Source organism: Urocitellus parryii, chromosome 12 (assembly GCF_045843805.1).
Source record: "Urocitellus parryii isolate mUroPar1 chromosome 12, mUroPar1.hap1, whole genome shotgun sequence".
Taxonomy (NCBI): domain Eukaryota; kingdom Metazoa; phylum Chordata; class Mammalia; order Rodentia; family Sciuridae; genus Urocitellus; species Urocitellus parryii.
This window is the reverse complement of record NC_135542.1, coordinates 229,210-247,267: the sequence shown is the minus strand read 5'-3', so window position 1 is coordinate 247,267 and position 18,058 is coordinate 229,210. Positions and strand designations below refer to the sequence as shown.

General features: G+C 48.8%; 1 pseudogene; it reads left to right on the top strand.

Annotated features, from left to right (window-relative positions):
- Nucleotides 1-1,896: 1,896 nt before the first annotated feature.
- LOC144249830 (leucine-rich repeats and immunoglobulin-like domains protein 1) lies at nt 1,897-15,521 on the top strand (annotated as a pseudogene).
- The last annotated feature ends 2,537 nt before the right edge of the window (nt 15,522-18,058 follow it).

Genomic DNA, 18,058 nt, shown 5'->3' with positions numbered 1-18,058 from the left:
TTGATGCTCTTGTACAGATCTCTGTAGTTCTGTGTATTTCACATTTTTTTGTTTCCCACCCACTGGATATCTCTGCTGTCTCAAGTTCACGGACTCATCTACAAGCCCAGTACTGCTCCTGAGCCCTCTAGGGTAGATTTTTTTTAAATATTTTTATTTGTAGATGGACACAATACCTTTATTTTATTTAGATTTTTTTAAATGTCGTACTGGGGATTGAACCCAGGGCCTTACACATGTGGCCAAGTGTTCTACCACTGAGCTTCGACCCCAGCCCTAGGGTGGATTTATAATTTCATTTACTACACTTCTAAATGCCATGGTTTGTATTGGGTTCATTTACTACACTTCTAAATGCCATGGTTTGTATTGGGTTCATTTTTAAGTTTTCTGTTCATTGTTCATTTCTCTTGAGTAAGAAAGTGTTGTCATGCTTTAATTCTCTTAGACACTGATTCTTTTAATTTTTCTAGTATCTTTATAATAGCTGATATTATTTAATAAGTCCAAGGTCTCAGTTTTCTCAGGGACAGGTTGTATTAACTTTTTTTCTCCTGTTTCATAATTGATGGTTGAAATTGGGTGTTTAAGATAAAATAATATGCCAGACGCAATAGCACAGGCCCCATCCCACTGTCTCAGGAGGCTGATGCAGGAGGATCTTGAGTTCAAAGTCAGCCTCAGCAAGTTTGTGAGTCCCTAAGCCACCCAGTGAGATAGGGCTGGAGATGTGGCTCAGTGGTGAAGCACCACTGGGTTCCAGACCTAGCTCAAAAAAAAAAAAAAAAAAGATGAAATGATGTGGCAAGTCCAGAGTCCGATCTTCCTGTCCTCCCCCAGCACTTGCTGTTCCGTCACCGTTCCTTTAGGGCCTCTCCTGACGACTGTTGTGGAGCCTGCTCTGTACACCCCTGGAGTTCCTGCTTGGTTTGCTAGTGAGTAGCCAATAGTTGGACACAGAAGTCCTTAGGTCACCCCCATCAGCAATCCTGAGTCCTTCACCCAGGCCGTGTGTGTGCACGGTGGGCCACACCCTCACTTCCTCCTTGTGCATGTCTGCCAGCCCAGCCCAGGCAAGAAGTGAGGGCTCCCCTGGGTCTTTCCAGGGTGCGTGGATAGCCCTGTACGTGGATGTGGCCTTTCTGATTCCCAGGATTCTGGGGGACCTCACAGGGCCTGCTGCTGGCATCTCATTCGCCTGACTCTCCTTCAGCTTCTTGACCACTGTCCTGTCCTCCCCGACTGGTACAGTCACCTTGGACAGTGGCTCTGTTACACAGTGGCCACTATTTTTATCAGAAACCTGGGGACAGGGCTTTCTGTGGTGGCTTCTTCATGCGTGGGGCTTTCCAGGTCGTGGCCTGACAGGTCACACAGTGACACTGCTCTGATGGGGCTTTGGGGGGAGTCCACCTGCCGCCTCAATGGTTGCTAACTGCTGAGTTTCAAGGCTGTCACAGAGAGGGGTGGGGGCAGGTGGGACTTGGGGTAACTCACAACACCAGAGAGCTCCTATCTCTTTCTAAGAGGACTCCATTTTCTTGAGTCCACACCCAGTGGATCGTTGTGTTTGGTTTCCCAGAAATCAGCACAGTTGATCCTTTCCATTTTGTCAGTACTTTCATCATTTTAAGGGAGTTCAGATTTCTGGAAGTCCTGACATTCTGGAAGGCATCCTGCCAGAGTCCTTTGTGCAGCCACAACAAGTGTCACCTCTGTGTGCTGAGTGTGAGTGCCAGCAGTGCAGTGGGACGGGCCTCCCGGAGACTTCTGGAGGCTAGATGACCGAGCACGGTGGGCCCATTTCTAGTCCAGGGTGTGCTCATGGCCTCACCCGAGTGGGGTCTGGTGTCCCTGGCGAGGCTCTCACAGCGTCTGGCCCAGGTTTGTGCCAGCATGAGAGCAGCTGGCTCCTGTCTCCTCACGGTGGCCCTTTTCTCCCAAAATGACTTCCCAAAGCCACAGATCATCACCCACAGTGGGCAAGGACCTCCAGTTCACGTGCTCAGCAGTCAGCAGCAGCAACCCCCCAGACGTTTGCCTGGAAGAAAGACAATGAGCTTCTGGTCGACGCAGACACAGAGAACTGCGTATGCATGCAGACACGTATGCATGCAGGATGGGGAGTGATGGAGTACACCACCATCCTGCACCTCCGGCCTGCCACGTTGGGGCATCAGGGCCACTACCAGTGTCTTATCACCTACCACCTTGGCTCCGCCTACTCTCACAAGGCCCGGCTCACGGTGGACCGTATGGAAGTGCCCCTGTTGGTCTCTCCCAGGCACCTCATTCCAACTGCTGTCCACCTCAGAGAGGACGGAGGCAGGAGTGGAATTAGATCACACTGCTCCCTGGGTTTGGCCGGGAGAAAGCTCTGCAGATTAAAGCACCCTTCTTCCTTGGCTTCGGGTGACTTTTGGGATGTGAGGTGAGCAGCAGAGCTGAGCCTTGCACTTCTGTCTGTTGTGCTCCGGGAACCATGTGGTCCAGTTTCCAGGTTCTACACATACCCAGATCCTGGGGAAGCTGTGCCCTTGAGTGGGTGGCAGAGCTGTGGAGGCACAGGCCATCCTGGGCAGGGGCAGGTCGCTACCTCTCAAGACAGCAGAGAGCAGGACCCGTGTCTTGGAGGGTGGCACGAGGTCCTGTACTCAGGAACCAGCGTGTCGGAGCGGCTCTCTTCAGGGCTGCTGTTTGTGGAGGGGGACGGGAGGAGCATGAGTGGGCACGTGCCCTCACCATGGAACCTGGGGAGATTTTCTGATCCTTAAAGTGCCAGTGACAGAGTTGACTCGCAGGTCATCAGAAGTGGTGGTGCGCTGTGCTCAGTCAGCCCCACAGACACAGAGCAAACTTGACCTCGCTCTGGCAGGGTGGCCTTGGTGTATTCCGAGAGAGGCCCCACTGCCACCTCAAGACTCAGACCGCTAAGTGACTCCCTGCCAGGGAAGTCGTTATTTATACCAGGTAAAAGAGGTCCCAAGGTGCTTACCCACAGAGCCCCATCCCCAGCCATTTTCTCTACTTTAGAGACAGGGTATCTCTGAGTTGCTTAGGGCCTTGCTAAGGAAAGCCTTAGGCCACAACTCCACCTGCATGACCCCTCACCCTATGAGGTGCAGGAGGCAGAATGTCAGCCACAGCCTGAGACTCTATCGCTAGCTGGAGCGGAGAGGTTGAGGAAGTGCCGTGCCACGGTGGGGAGAGGCTGGCTCTTTCTAGAGTTGTTGGGGCTGGCTTTGAACATGATCCTCCTGCTTCAGCCTCCTGAGCCACTGGGATGAGAGGCATGTGCCACGTGCCTGGCTGACCAGAGCAGCTTGGTCAGGAATGGTGGTGGTGCCTGCTGTGCAGCTGGACCCTGACTCTGGCATCCCACAGGCTGAGCCAGTGAGCCCTCAGACTGTGTGGCCCTCAAGCTGCCCCAGGGAGGCATGGACCTTCTCTCTGTGACTCCAGCTTCGTGAGCAGGTATTCCTGTTGCTGGCCTCTCTCCTGGTGGCTTGTGAATGCAGGAAAGACTTAGGCCACAACTCCACCTGCATGACCCCTCACCCTATGAGGTGCAGGAGGCAGAATGTCAGCCACAGCCTGAGACTCTATCGCTAGCTGGAGCGGAGAGGTTGAGGAAGTGCCGTGCCACGGTGGGGAGAGGCTGGCTCTTTCTCTGCGATGCTCATTGCTCTTTGTTGGCTGTAGCAGAGTCCTGGGCTGGTGAAGGCACAGGTCGGGGAGGGAGCGAGCTGTGGCCCTCGCTCACTGGGGATCTCTTCCCCAGAGGCATTCCCTGCATTTGCAGCTAGCTATCCCCTAATCCCCTTTGTGTCTGTTTTCCAGTGCTGCCATCATTTACCAAAAGGCCCCACGACATCACCATCCGGAGAGGCACCTGGGCTCCCCTTGAGTGTGCTGCCACTGGCCATCCCAAACCCCAGATTGCCTGGCAGAAGGACAGAGGCTGAGACTTCCCTGTGGCTCGGGAACATCGCATGCATGTCATGCCAGAAGACGACGTGTGTTTTCATCACTGATGTGGAAATGGGCATTTACAGCTGCACTGCCCAGAACTCAACAGGCTCTGTGTCTGTGTCGGCGAATGTCACCCGGACTGTCTTAGGTTCCATCCCTGATGTATTCCGAGTGTGTGTGTGTGTGTGTGTGTGTGTGTGTAGGGGTCTTAAACAGCACCTAGGGCAAGCGCTGTGGAGTTGCTCTTTGGAGCCTAGGAGTTATTGGAAGGTGTTTCTACTGTTTGAAATTTGGGGCTGATTTTAGGATTTTTCCTCTTTTTAAAGAAAAATATTTTTGGTACTGGGGATAGAACCAAGAGGCACTCAGCCACTGAACCACACCCCCAGCCATATTTTGTATTTTATTTAGAGACCTGGTCTCACTGAATTGCTTAGTGCCTCGGTTTCGCTGAGGCTGGCTTTGAACACCTGACCCTCCTGGCCTTGGCCTACCAACCTGTAGGGATTACTGACGTGTGCCACCACATCTGGCCCTATCTCTTTAAAAATACTAAAGGCCAGTGCCATGTCAGAGCCTTGAGCAACTGGAGACCAGACAGCATGCAGGAGGGGTGTGGTCTTAGTCAAGAACAGGGACACAGGCCAGCTTGGGAACAGGAGCATCTTTGTGACCTGAGATCAGCCATCTGAAAATTTGCTGCTCTGACAGAAGCTCTCTGGTGGGATTGTGCCATGTCTAGAGAACGAAGCAGACCCACAGCACTGAGGCCCCAGAGTGAGTGTGAGGTCACTTGACCTCTGGCAGAGCCCCTGCCCTTGGTGGTACCCTTGGAAGACTGCGTGGTGTCTGTTGAGGAGATGGTAGCCCTCCAGTGAAAGTTGGCCAGCAGCCCCTCACCCCAATCACCTGGCTCAAGGGTAACCGCCCACTGAGCCTCACCCACAGGCGCCACTTCACCCGGCAACCAGCTGCTGGTGGTCTAGAACATGGTGGTGGAGGATGCAGGCCCATACACCTGAGAGATATCTAACATCCTGGGCACAGAGCGCACTCACAGCCAGCTGAGCATCTTGCCCACACCTGGCTGCAGGAAGGACGAGACCACCATGAGCATGTGCACCATCGCCCTGGTGTGCAGCATCCTTCTGACGTCTCTGGTGTGGGTGTGCATCATCTACCAGGAAGGACGAGACCACCATGAGCGTCTTCACCATTGCCCTGGTGTGCAGCATCCTTCTGAAGTCTCTGGTGTGGGTGTGCATCATCTACCAAATCAGGAAGAAGAGCGAGCAGCACAGCGTCACCAACACAGGTGAGCATGGTGGCATTTATTTTCAGGTCAGGAGAAGCCATGACAGTTGACACTAAAAAATATCAACAGGGCTGGGGATGTGGCTCAAGCGGTAGCGTGCTCGCCTGGCATGCGTGCGGCCCGGGTTCGATCCTCAGCACCACATACCAACAAAGATGTTGTGTCCGCCGAGAACTAAAAAATAAATATTAAAAAATTCTCTCTCTCTCTCTCTCTCTCTCTCTTTAAAAAAATATTAACAAACTGCCTGCTGATATCCTCCTCATAAGTCCTGCGGCTTGCCACATGGTGGACTGTCCCTGAAACTCACAGTGCTCTGGTTTGTTAGTTCGGTCCCCTTCCTGTGTCTCTTCTCCATATTTGTGGTCCTCACATTGGTTTCCCTGCTTTCGACCTGGGCTCAGGTAAGTCTCAGGTCTGGGAGGGCCTTTCTCTTGCACCAGCTCCACCTGGTCTCTGAGCAGCTTCGATGGCTTTTCCAGGGCATCCTGTTTAAGGCCTCACATTGAATATGCAAATGCATCTGTTGTCACTGCAACCCTGATATTTCATTGTCTTATCTCCTTTCAGATGAAACCTTTGTGCCACCAGTGTTCCAAGCTACCTCTCTTCTCAGGGGACCCTTTCTGACCAGCAAGAAACTGTGGTCGGGACTGATGGTGGCCACCGGGCCAATGAGGACATCGAGAGTGACGGTAAGGCCTCTGTTACAGTGAGGTGGGGCTCTGGGTGACTGTCCCCCATGGGTAGAGATGGCCTCTAGCTCCTCCCAAGACAGGCATCTGGCATTAGATGGGCAGCATCAGGTGAAAAGGTGGCTGCCCTGCCAAGGCCTCTACTCTTTGGCTCAGCCCTGGTCTGTCAAATCCTTCAGAGGTTTTAACACCCTGTGTCTCAGGAAAGTCACCCCCTGGGATCAGTAGTGAGTGTCCCAGTAGGGATCAGGTAGGACTGCTGTAAGAACAGCTGCAAGGGACAAGCCAGGAGCCGAATCCCAGCCCTGCTTGCACAGTTGGCTGTTGGTGTCTGTGGGTTCGAGTACCTACACACTAGAAATATTCAGGGCAGAGAAGCTGCACGAACATGCAGCCTTCTTTTCCTCGTCATTATTCCCTAAAATAGAGTCCAACAGCCATGTATATAGTTACATTTTACTAGTCATGATGATTAATCTAGAGGTGACTCATATGGGGTGACATATGTAGGTAATGTGCAAATGGTGTGTCATTGTATACATGATGATTAATCTAGAGGTGACTCATATGGGGTGACATATGTAGGTAATGTGCAAATGGTGTGTCATTGTATACAAGGGACTTGAGCATCCCTGGATTTGGGTATCTTCGTGGGGCTCTGGCCCCGGCCCCTCATGGATACCAAGGGATGAGAGTCCAAGGGCTGTACCCAGATATGCTCTGTATTCTGTGTCAGAGGGAGAGCACTCTACAGGGGCGCGGTTTTAGTGGGTGGAAGATCATGAGCACTTGCTGGGCTGAAGCCCGAGCCCGTGAGAGCTGCTCCTCTAACATGGTTGTGGATGCTGAAGGACTGCTTGCTGGGAAAATGTTACTAGGAAACAGGCCCATTGCCAGCTCCACCCACCATTGATAGAAAGACTGCAGCAGCAGCTCTGCCCATTCTGTTCCTAAGGCTCATTGAGACATCCTAAGCAGTTTCTAAACCGGGGAGTCTGTTGCAGGTGTGTGTCTCAGAGATGGAGGCCTCTTCCCAGAGGTTGGTGTTCACAGCATCACGCGCAGGCAGCCCAAGCTCTGTGTCAGGTACAGTAAAGAGCCCTGGAACATGGACAGAGAAAGCTACCGGGCACCTGGTCCACCTGAGATGGGTAGGTGATGCTTTTATCAGAGTGCCTTTTTGAAATCAAAACCTGGGTTGACCTACTCACTAAATGAAGAGGGGAGATGCCTACATTTCCATCTAGTACTCTCTCTGAATTTACTATATAAACAGGAAGGTCTGGCCTGGTGCCCTTTTAATTCTAGAAGTGTCTCTTAGATACTATTTATGATACAGTAAATCTGAGCAAAAATTTTCCAGAATAATAAGCAACATAGGGAGATTTAGTATCTGTTCACCAGGGCTGTTTTGAGGTTAAACTTCTAGTTGTTCAGAAAACTCTTAACCCTGCATGGTACCTAATTCAACTGTTGGGGTTTGCTTTTGCTTTCTTCTTCATTTTTTGGCTGTGATCAAAGTAGTGCGACTACATTCTCTAAGTCCGAGATTAGTTTGATCTTACGCATGTGAGCATGGAAGACCCATCTCCACTAACAGTGTGGCATGTCCCCAGACTTTTCCGTGAAGGTTTTGGTCGGGGAGCAGGACCTCACTTGGATGTGAGTGAGTGGCCTGTTCTGTGTGCGGGATGGAGATGAGCTGGCAGTGGTTCTGATCTGGCTCGCTCTCTCCTTCACAGCCCAGCAGCTCTCTTGGGTGCAGTGACTGCAATGCTGACGTGGAAAGTTTCTCCAAGGAGCAGGCCCTCCACTCTCAGCCCACATCCAGAGTCAGCACGCAGCCAAGTGCACTGCATGGCCAGGAGCCCAGCCAGGGTGACCGAGGAGACTCTCCTCATCACCCTGGCAGTGGGCCCTGGGGACAGGTGGAGTGAATGTTGCTAATCCACCACACACCATGGGTCAGAACATTTAGGCTTTCTTCCTTTTCTTTCTTCATTCTTTGTTAAAAGCAAATGTGGTCTTATCCATGTTGCCGGATTGTTAGCTGAGGCTTTTTATTAAGGCAAAGGCTGCTGGTGTTGGTAGCTGTGCATTTTTCAATAGTGACGTTTTAATTCTGCCAATATAATATTACATTGGGGGATAAAAAAGATCAAGTTCTCACCCTTCAGGGCTATTTCTGCTTAGGAGCCAGAGCAGGCCTGTCCACACCCTTCCCTCACACAGACGGGACTAGGCATAGACTACATAAGATTCAGCCCTAGACCTGGGAGAGTTTTCACTTTTGAGCCCTGTAGCTAACCATCTTATGAGTGCCAATTCACTGAAAATTACATTGAAACAAATAAGGTCCTTAAAAAATCTCAAAGTACATTTCTTTAGCCAAAAGGCTGAAGGGGAGATATTAGCCAAATGGCTACCTGTGTAAGATGTTCTATCAGAGGTTAACATTTTTCCAGAAGATAAGCACATTTAGAGTTTTGTCCTCAACAGTTAACTTATTAATGTTACTTTCACAAAATATGTGAATCTGCTGCTTCTGAGAGGCAATGTGAAACAGGAAGAATTACTTTTATGTACAGAGTTATTTATCTATAGAAAGTTTGGTACAATGTATATTGAAAATCATGTAAAATATTGGAGTGTCTAACAAATGGCATTGAAGTGTCTTTAAGAAAGGTTGATTTATAACTGTTGAGCATATGGCTGGGCTCGTTCCTTCTTTTCCAGAGATACCTTATCAATGCAGTCATTCTGCTTTTGATATTTTCCCCAATAGGGGGAAATTTAGGCAAGGCAGGATCATGTACTATGGCTCCAGGGTAGACACGACAGTTAGATTCCTATGATTTCTCTCTGAATTTTTCTACATGTGCACTTCATTCGTAAAGCCATAAAATCCAAAGTGCAGTGACTTTTCCATCTCATCTTCTCTCATTCCAGCGATGACTCCACTAAGGAAGAGGAAGCATTGCTGTTTCCAGCACTGGTCCAGGCCGCGTCTGAGCCTGAGGCAGAGCAGTGGAGTAGGGATCAGCCTCCCGAGGGACTGCACGCCCCTATTTAGCCACTGGAGCTGCAGATGCCCACTTCCTCTCTCACACCACCTGGGTCACTGGACCATGTGTTGTTAGGTGCCACCTGAGGGCCATTGAACATAGCACCTGGTTAACAGGAAGAATGCCTGTCTGCACCTGCCACAGGTGCTTCTTAAACAGAGCTCTAACCTTACCCCACAGGAACTGACCCCAGGGAGAAATGCCCACATGCACAGCTTCTGTGCCCCCGCCCCACTCCCCCCTTCCCCTTGTCATTCTTTTCAAATTGTAACAGTCTCTCTACGGCATCCACCATGGGGTGGTAGGAAAGGACAGATCATATACATATCAAATGCAAGCTTTGCCAGGCTGGCTGTGGCACTGCCAGGCACACTCATCAAGGGGTTCTGGGGGGCTGTTCAGAGTCCCACCATGACACACTTTCTTCTTTGGGGCACCCTGATGACAACTCCAGCCAGTCTGACCCTGGGTACCAGGGCCACAGTCGCAGCAGCTCTGGGCCTCAGCACAGTTCTGCTGCTGCCCGGAAGGCAGGGCTCTCGCGGGGGCCCCTTCCTTCATGGAAGTGCACGAGTGGCATCCGCTCAGGAACCCTCTTTCCCCACGTCTGACAGCCGGCAGCGGGTCTGGTCGTCGGCACCCAGAAAGATGAACCCTCCCAGGCTAACAGATGCCATTCGATGGAAGACACCCACAGATAATCCAGAGGAAAGAAGAGATTCACAATGAATCTGTGTCAAACTGGTTAAACTCCAAGGCCCACAGTGTGCTAAGGGTGGCCAATCTGGAGCCAGTGAAAACCTGTGACCAGGAGAAGACTGCTACTCTGAGCCTCGGTTCTCTAGGTACTTGTGCTGGCATGAAGACCTACAAGGACTCACTGAGTGCAGACTCCAGCAGAGGTATCAATACATGAGAAAATGAAGTCTAGAGAGACGAAAAGGACTCTGGCGTGCTGGTCCAATAAGCACCCCACAGCTGGACGTAGAAATAGGCTCTTCCAAAATCTGACATGGGGCACAGGGTAGAGGATACCATTCTCTGCAATGGTCAGGATGCAGCCTGAGCCTGGGCCTACTGGAAGCCTGAAGCTGGAAATGTGACGACTAGGTGCGAAGAGAGATTGCTGGGCTTTGGGGAGCCGCATTCCCCATTGAACCAGGTGCTTCGGATTCTTTCCTGGCTTTGCCACTAGCTGCCCCCAAGACCCTGAACAAAGCACTTCCCAGGGATCTTCCTCTGCGTGGGTGGAAAACCAACAGTTGTCTGAGGGGCCCGGACACACTCAGCATGGCCTAAGGACATGGGTTTACTTACCTTTATCAGATTTCTTCTTCTTGCTTTTGCTTCTTGGGACATTTGGATCTCCAACCTTGACCTTCACCATCCCCAGCTCCCCTCTGGCTTGTTTTGGGCCCCTTGGGGGTCACAAGATTCCTTCCTTCCCCTTCTTTTCCTTTCGGATGCCACTTGCTTCGTCTCCCTTTGATGTCCCTTTGGAAGGCATGGAGGGCTTTTCTGATAAAATAGCTCCCTCTCAGCCTTCCCTGATCTCTGGCTGCTGCTTCTTCTTGATCTTGGGGGTTGACTGGTCTTCTGACAACTTCCGTTTCAAGCCTTTCTTGCTGCTTTCCTTGGTGGCATCTACTGAGAGAGGACTTGGGGTCGCAGACCATTGGGAGCTGGGACAAATATCATATGGTGAGAGCTGAGAGGATGCAAGGGAAAATGCTCATCCTTTTACCATGCTATAGACAGGAGGGCAAGGTCCAGGGGTCACTCTGCCCCAAACATGCTCCAAAGTTCATGCCTTCCTCACACATGGACCTTACATTCAACTTAGAGCTCTTTTGCCTTCTTACTCAAATCCTCCACTCAAATAAGGGTGGGGAAAAGGCTACGAAGCCAGAATGTTTAAGTGAGGCCCTCTCTACCTGTGAGATGAAAGGGAAACCGGGAGGGAGAAGGGTCTTTTAGCAGGCTGACCAGAGCAGGGTCAGAAGGTCTGGTCTGTGAGTCTGACTTTACCACCAACGTACGTAATTCCACCCAGGACCTAGCTCCTCTCAAAAATTCAGTTTCCCTGCTTGTAAAATGAGTAAATGGATGAATAACAAGGTCCCTCCGTAACAAATTGCAGATTTAAAATAAAAGTGAAGGGCTTGTAGACATTCAACTCCCAATCCATCGACACAGAAGCCCCTTGGCCTTTCCAGTCCTGGGCTCTAGGCTCCTTGGGGTGGGGGGCACTGAATACACAAGTGGTGACTGATAAGCAGATTTACTGCCTGGCAGAGTGACTTCTGGTGCCGCCTTTGTTTACAACTTTCCACACCTCTGCTTAGCATTTTATAATTGTGTGGTGAGGACACAGGCAAAGAAATCCTTCTACACCCTCTTCTCAACTGCTTCTTTGTCACACCCACATCTAACACAAAGAACACTGGGGAGGAAAGTCAGCAAACAATCTGCGGCTGGGCTGGTGAAGCTGTATCTGAAGATCAAAGCCTGGGTCTGGACACTGCCTCAGACCGCAGCCTCTGACCTTGTCAGAGATCGACACCATTCTGGGCTGAACATGCATCAAGTCTTATCTGCTGGGCTCTTCAAAAAAGCTCAGTGGACTGGCTCTGGAGGTACTCACGTGAGGAGTGGTACAGGTAAGCATCCACGTCACACCTGGCTGAGGGCTGTGAGCCTGACTGTGCCCACAGACCCCTGAATCTTCTCTCCAAAGGCCATGTGATCATCTTCTGTGTGCCGTACCTTGCCAGGTCCTGGAGTCGTCACCCTTGGCAGAGCTTGCTTGAGACATACCTAGAAGCCCAGGGTGGCCAGGGGATGGTCAGTGCTTTACAGTGTGTCAGAGTTGCTTTGGGCTGGTCCATTGCCAGCTCAGCCTTTGTTTGAGTCACCTTTAGTGCCTATAATCCACAGCAGGATTGTGTGTGTTCGGAAGAAAAGTCAGAAGGGCTGGCTGGAGAGAGAAATGTGTACTTCACGAGTCAGGGTGCTGCTTCCTTTAGGCAGATGTTCTCCTCTAGCTGCAACCAGCTTCCCCTCCTGGATACACATGGCTCCCGGGCTGCCAGAGCGTGGGAGCGGACACGTCAGGATAGGCCCTACCTGCACTTTGAGGAGTGTTGCTCTGTCTCACTGGAGACCAAAACCCCTCATTTGGAGAGATCATGGTAGTAGACTGGACCATATTGGTGGCATTATTGCTACAGGAGGACAAAAGAGGCTCACTGCCTTTTCCTTCCATGGCTTACCGCCCCTGACTTACCTGTTTTAAGGGGAACAATGGCTCCTTCGTGCTGAGATCCCAGTCTGCCATCTGGGTCATCTTTGTTCTCCAGAATATGGGAAGCAAAGAGTCTGTGTGCCTTGATAGTGAACTTTGAGGCCTGGGAATTGGCTCAGAGAAGCTCCTGGTTCACATAACCTGGGAGGAGAAACTGAAAATGCCAAGTGTGAAAGAGGCTGCAAGACCACCCACCGAGCTCAGAGGTATGGCCTGCAGAGGAAACCAGCCCAGAGTGCTCAGACTCAGGCCTTCCCTGTTTATGCAGATTGAGTGAGACCCTTTCTCAAAAGAAAATATAAAAATTGGCTGGGGATGTGACTCAGTGGCTCACCACCTCTGGGTTCAATCCCCAGCATGAAAAAGTAAAGTAAAAATTTGCTTAGGCAGTCATTAAGAAATTTGACCATTTCTGTTTAATGCATAAGTTTGTACTCATGCTTTCAATAGTGAACACTCATTTGAGCCTATACAGAAGAGAGGAAGTTTTACAGGGCACCCACCAATAGACACATGCAATGAACAAAAGGAAGCAGAAGAGGAGAAAAATAAATCTTCCAGGTTCCTTGTATATGCTTTTTCTAGTTCAAAGTGTACTTGTTTTGCATTTATAAATTAAGAAGTTAAAGTGATATATATATATATATATATATATATATATATATATATATATTCAGTGTGATCATTTCAAAGCAGTCTGAGAATAAATAAGTAAAATAATAATTTACTTAATTATAGATGGAGAGAGTATGGGTGATTTTTTTCTTTTTCTTTTTCAAAGCAATTTTCCAACATTCTAAATTCAATTAAACTCCTCCTCCTTTGTTGTGAGGGTTGCCACAGAAGTGCTCTACAACTAAGCAACAGCCTTTTTTAAAATTTTGAAACATGGTCCCCCTATGTTAGCAAGCCAGCCTCGAACTTCTGATCCTGCTGCTTCATATACTTCTGAATCGTATAATGTAGACTTTATAATGAATCCTGCCTTTCTTTTGAAATAAAAAAAAATTGTATTAAAGAATTCAAGAAGGTGAAAAAATTAGGAAACTGTCTTTTATGTAAGCAAAAAAAATGGTAACACCATGCCCAGGAGACATGGCCATTGCTCTGGAGAGTCATGGCTGCTGCTGTGAAAGCTCAGGGAGACTTGAAGTCAGGAGAAGGGAAAACAGTGGCATGTATAGAATCACTGTGCTAATGCTCAGAAATCAGTGCCTTGCACAGCCCTTCAAACCAGTGTGCAAATTCCATAATGAGGGTGGAGATCAGTACTCCTGAGAAACCCCCCAGGTCCACACAGAAGACAGGTCTGAGAGAAGCCTTCTATAGTGTTTCCACAGCACTTCTGACAATGTGGTCTTCTTTCCACCCCATCAAGATTTGTAAAAAAAAAAATGCAGTTTCTGGGTACTTCTGAAGGGCAGCTGATATGCTACATGGACCCACCTGGTTTGGGGGGTTTACCCCTGCATCCCTAGTTATTTGCCATAGCTAAAAGGCTCATCAGATCTGTTATGGCTTTTAAATCTCTCCAATTAAAAGGTTTGGTCTTCCCAGGACTCCCACTAGGGGAGAACCTAGGAGGGTTTTCCACCCCAAAAATCCACTATCCCACCGGCCTTCCCAATGGTGCAGAATATAATTTTGTATTCTGCATTTTCAATCCTTTATTAAAGTGCTTTTATAGTTCTCATTTGGTCTTGAACATAACCATGAGTGATCAGTAACATTAAGGAACAGTAGCAATGAACTGTCTCTGACAGGTGCTGGTTCATGCAGGCACTACCTAGAACCAGCTGGATCCCCACTAGCACCAAGGATGGGGGCCAAACTGGGTGGCCTAAGTCCCCTAGCAACAACCCACATGCAGGAGGAGGAGGAGGGGTCGTCCTCCTCTTCCTCCTCCTCCTCCTCCTCCTCCTCCTCTTCCTCCATGCTCTCTGAACCAATGGTGATGTAAAACCCTTAGCTTTTCTTGGCTTTCAGGGCTGGAGCCTTCTCTGACTTCAGCTTCTGGCTGAGCTCTGTGGTTCTGTAGGACAAGAAGAAATGCCTATACCAACTGGATGGCGTGACATTTCTGGAAGATGAGAGTCAAATCAGTGATGAGAACACAGTGTAGATGAAATTTTGTATTCAGCATTCTCACTGCTTTTGTAAAGTGCTTTTACAGTTCTCAGTTGGTCTTTAACAAGCTTGTGAGACATTTTTATTCTTCAATGATTGAACCCTTTAATGCCCCCCCCCCACTGCCAGACACCCACACATGTGATGTGACATGGCTTCCTGGAGGAAACAAGTCTCCAGTGAGCTGTTTCACACCAGACTAGTGATCTAGTTTATTCCATGAAGATTGCTCTGAGGTATCCCTATTAAAACCCTTCAGCCCAACCAGACTTACTGTTCCCAGTGCTCATAGATGTCCTAAACCGTGAAAGGCTGAGGAAGGATTTGTTTCTGCAAAGAAGAAACACAAAGAACCACAATTGTCACCTGACACTGTAAGGACTCTTCTTGGGGCAAACTATCCTCTCCTTGGCCTTAGAGCTGGCATAGATAGGTGGTTCAGAGAAGACTCCTTTGCTCTAGTACAAATGTCTGCTTGGTCTTGCCAATCTTCTAGAGATGGGAAGTGCAAGCAATTCTACTGGCAAACCCTTTTAACACAATGTGTCAGTTAGAGGCATCTTTGTGAGGCTGGAGCTAAAATATTCCCAGCTAGCATTTATCCAGCCTCCCTGGCACTAGCCAATCTTAGAGCTCACAAGGCATTTTTTCCACCCCTGATCTTTTAGAAGGACTTCGAAGGACTAAAGAGTCAACTCTCAAAGCACAAAGTGGAGCCCAGATACTCACTCATCCAGAGGGCATGAATGAAGCCCACTGGTCTGTGGGGAAGAGGCTGAGCCCACGTGGTACTGGGCTCTGGTAGAAGGCAGGGAACCAGGTGGAAACGAAACCCTTGGAAGAGATGCCAGAATGTTGTCTGCTCTCTCACCCCAGGGAGGCAGTTCCACTTCTGCCCTGGTGAGCCCCAAGAAGTGAGAGCACCTGCCTCTGGAGTGTCTGGCGTCCATGCAGAACAAAAGCACGTGGGCATAGACAAGGGCCATGCGCAGTGGTGGAGGCAGCTGGGAATGGGGGCAGATGAGGTACCGCCGCCCTACTGAACCCAGGCAGCAGACCAAGGCATGTTCGAGGTGCTCTGCAGCCCACCAGAGAGCCCTCCATCCTTACCAAGAACCTGCCCTGCCTCCAGGGTTTTCCTGTCCCAGGAATTGACTCCCTCCCTACAGGGAGTCATAAGGTTGTTAATTAAGACTTTGGCTCCACCCCACAGCCCTGTAGGCTTTGAATTAGAATGAATTCTCATTTTTGTTTTTCAATTTGTTTACAACAGCAACAATGGCTCAGATCCCAGTGATATTATCATCTGGCTAAGGATAACATAAGATACTGGAAACTACCACTGATGTATAAAACAATGTTAGCTGAAATGAACAGAATCTTTTAAAAATTAATATTAGGAGCTGAAGTATAGCTCATTGATACTTTACCTAGCATGCATACAGCCCTGGGTCCAATCCCAAGCACAGAAATATGTAAAATGATAAATCATGCAATGTGAATGCGACCAGCATGACATTTGTTATAAAACTTAGCAAAGTCAGTAATAGGATCTTTAAAACTAAAGACTGGTTTCAACATAAATTTCTGTAGCTTAACTATTTCAGATCTACTTTTCCCTTCTTGCTTTATTTCTAATATTAATAGATTTCTTAAGCATGCAAATTCATTTCAAACATCAAAGATACACTTATATCTAAATTAATAAATTTTTAGATTAGATACTAATTTCACTGGTAAATGATACATCTTGCACAAGTTAAAAAAAAAAGTTTATTCAACAAGTCTTTTTTAAAAAAGAACAGAAGAGTAGAAGGGGCATAGAACTAGTCAGCACTTCCAGACACAAAAGAGATGCAAAGTGCTGGAAGAGCTCAACTTGTTACAAGTTTGCAGGTTGCAAATGGTGTGTGTCTCATTTGGCCAGGACAAACCTCCCTGCTGTGATTGGTCGGGTCTCTCTGTTAATTACAATATAATTCTCTTAGCAAGGCTTTCAGTCATCTAAATAATAAATAAATTGCAAATGGAGGTAAATTTCACAATACCATGGTGTACAAGAGCCAGAGAAGAATAATGTGTCCGCGGAAGACATGGAGCCACACTAAAAACCACTAAACCTCCTAGACGATTTCCACAGGGAATTATAAACAGCAATCCAGGACCTTTTTTGGCTGAATGTGATCTACCCCCAATTAAATGCCAGTCTTGTCGAGTTGAAAAAATGCCCACGGGATATATCAAAGTGCATCAATGCATTCTATTGTCATGTATGGCTAATTAAAACAAAAAGAAATTTAAATGTCCATGGGTATGCAGAAGACCAGCCTCCATGAAAAGATGCAACTGACTTCATCAAGCCTCAGCTGCAGCCAAACCCACAGTCACACAGTGTTTACGTTCCACCAGGCACTCCATGGAAAGTGCGGCTCTCCAGCCTGGGTCCACCTCGAGCTGCCGCTAGCCTCCCCACCTCCCTGGCTCTGGCTCCAGAAGCCTCCTTGCTGCCCCTTCCACAGGGCGCCCTGCCACCGGCCAGAGCCTGACCAGGTCCTAAGGTCTCTCTCCACGTGTCTGCTGGTGGGTGGGTCCAACAGCGCAGGCCTCAGCGGCAGCACTGCTTCCTGCAGCCAGGCTTCTGCCCGCCCAGAGACACCGCCCCCCAGGCCCCGCCCTTGAGCTCCTGCTCACCTCGCCCCTTCCGCCCCTTCCGCCCCTGCCCTCACTTGGCCCTGCCTTCCAGCTCCAGACCCGCAGGCTGCACCAGGGGTGGCAGCGCACGGGGAGGGTAGAGGATTTGGAGAGTGGCCGCCCCTGGCCCCCGTTCCTTTTCCACCTGGAAACCAGCAGTGGGCAGGGTCCTGGGAGACTCACCTGGCTCAGGGGCACTGGAGGACCTGAGTCCTGCGATCCAAGGTCCCTTCGCAGACTCCTGTCAGCTGGAAAGATGCACAGGCCCTTCCCAAACCCAGCCAAGGATCAGCAGTGAGAAGAGCGTGGCACAAGACTGTGCCCCTCTCCGGAAAAGAAAAGCCATATTCAGTGTTTTAATTATTGAATACCAACATTTTCCCTGTCTTCCACATACTTTCTAAATGAATGCAGTCATGAACCTTAATTAGACGTCTCTACTTTTAATGTATTTCTTCTTTGGTCAAGAAAATTTTCAGGTTTAGAATACTTATAGATATTTACATAAATCCTAACAATTTAAAAACTAAAAGTTCTCTTTAACATGCCTTTTTCAGAGTATTAAAAAATTAGGGAGAGGAGGGGAATTCTAGATGACTGACAACAAGCAAATTTTCCTTATAGTTTAAATCATTATTCATTATATCCTATATTAAGGGATAATTCTTGCTCTTTAAAAGTTAACAACTTTTCACAGCTTGTGGCTAATCACTTAAAGCAATTATAGTTCTTAGCAGTTTCAAATAGAATTCAGAATAAATTATAGAAATCATGTATTTCTTTGGAACTGGAGGACAGTGTAGAGAAAAGAGCAGGTAGTTCAGTAAAGGATCACTATGTTCCTTAAAAATGTCATTTTTCTCATTTTCATCCTGGAATAAAGATCTCC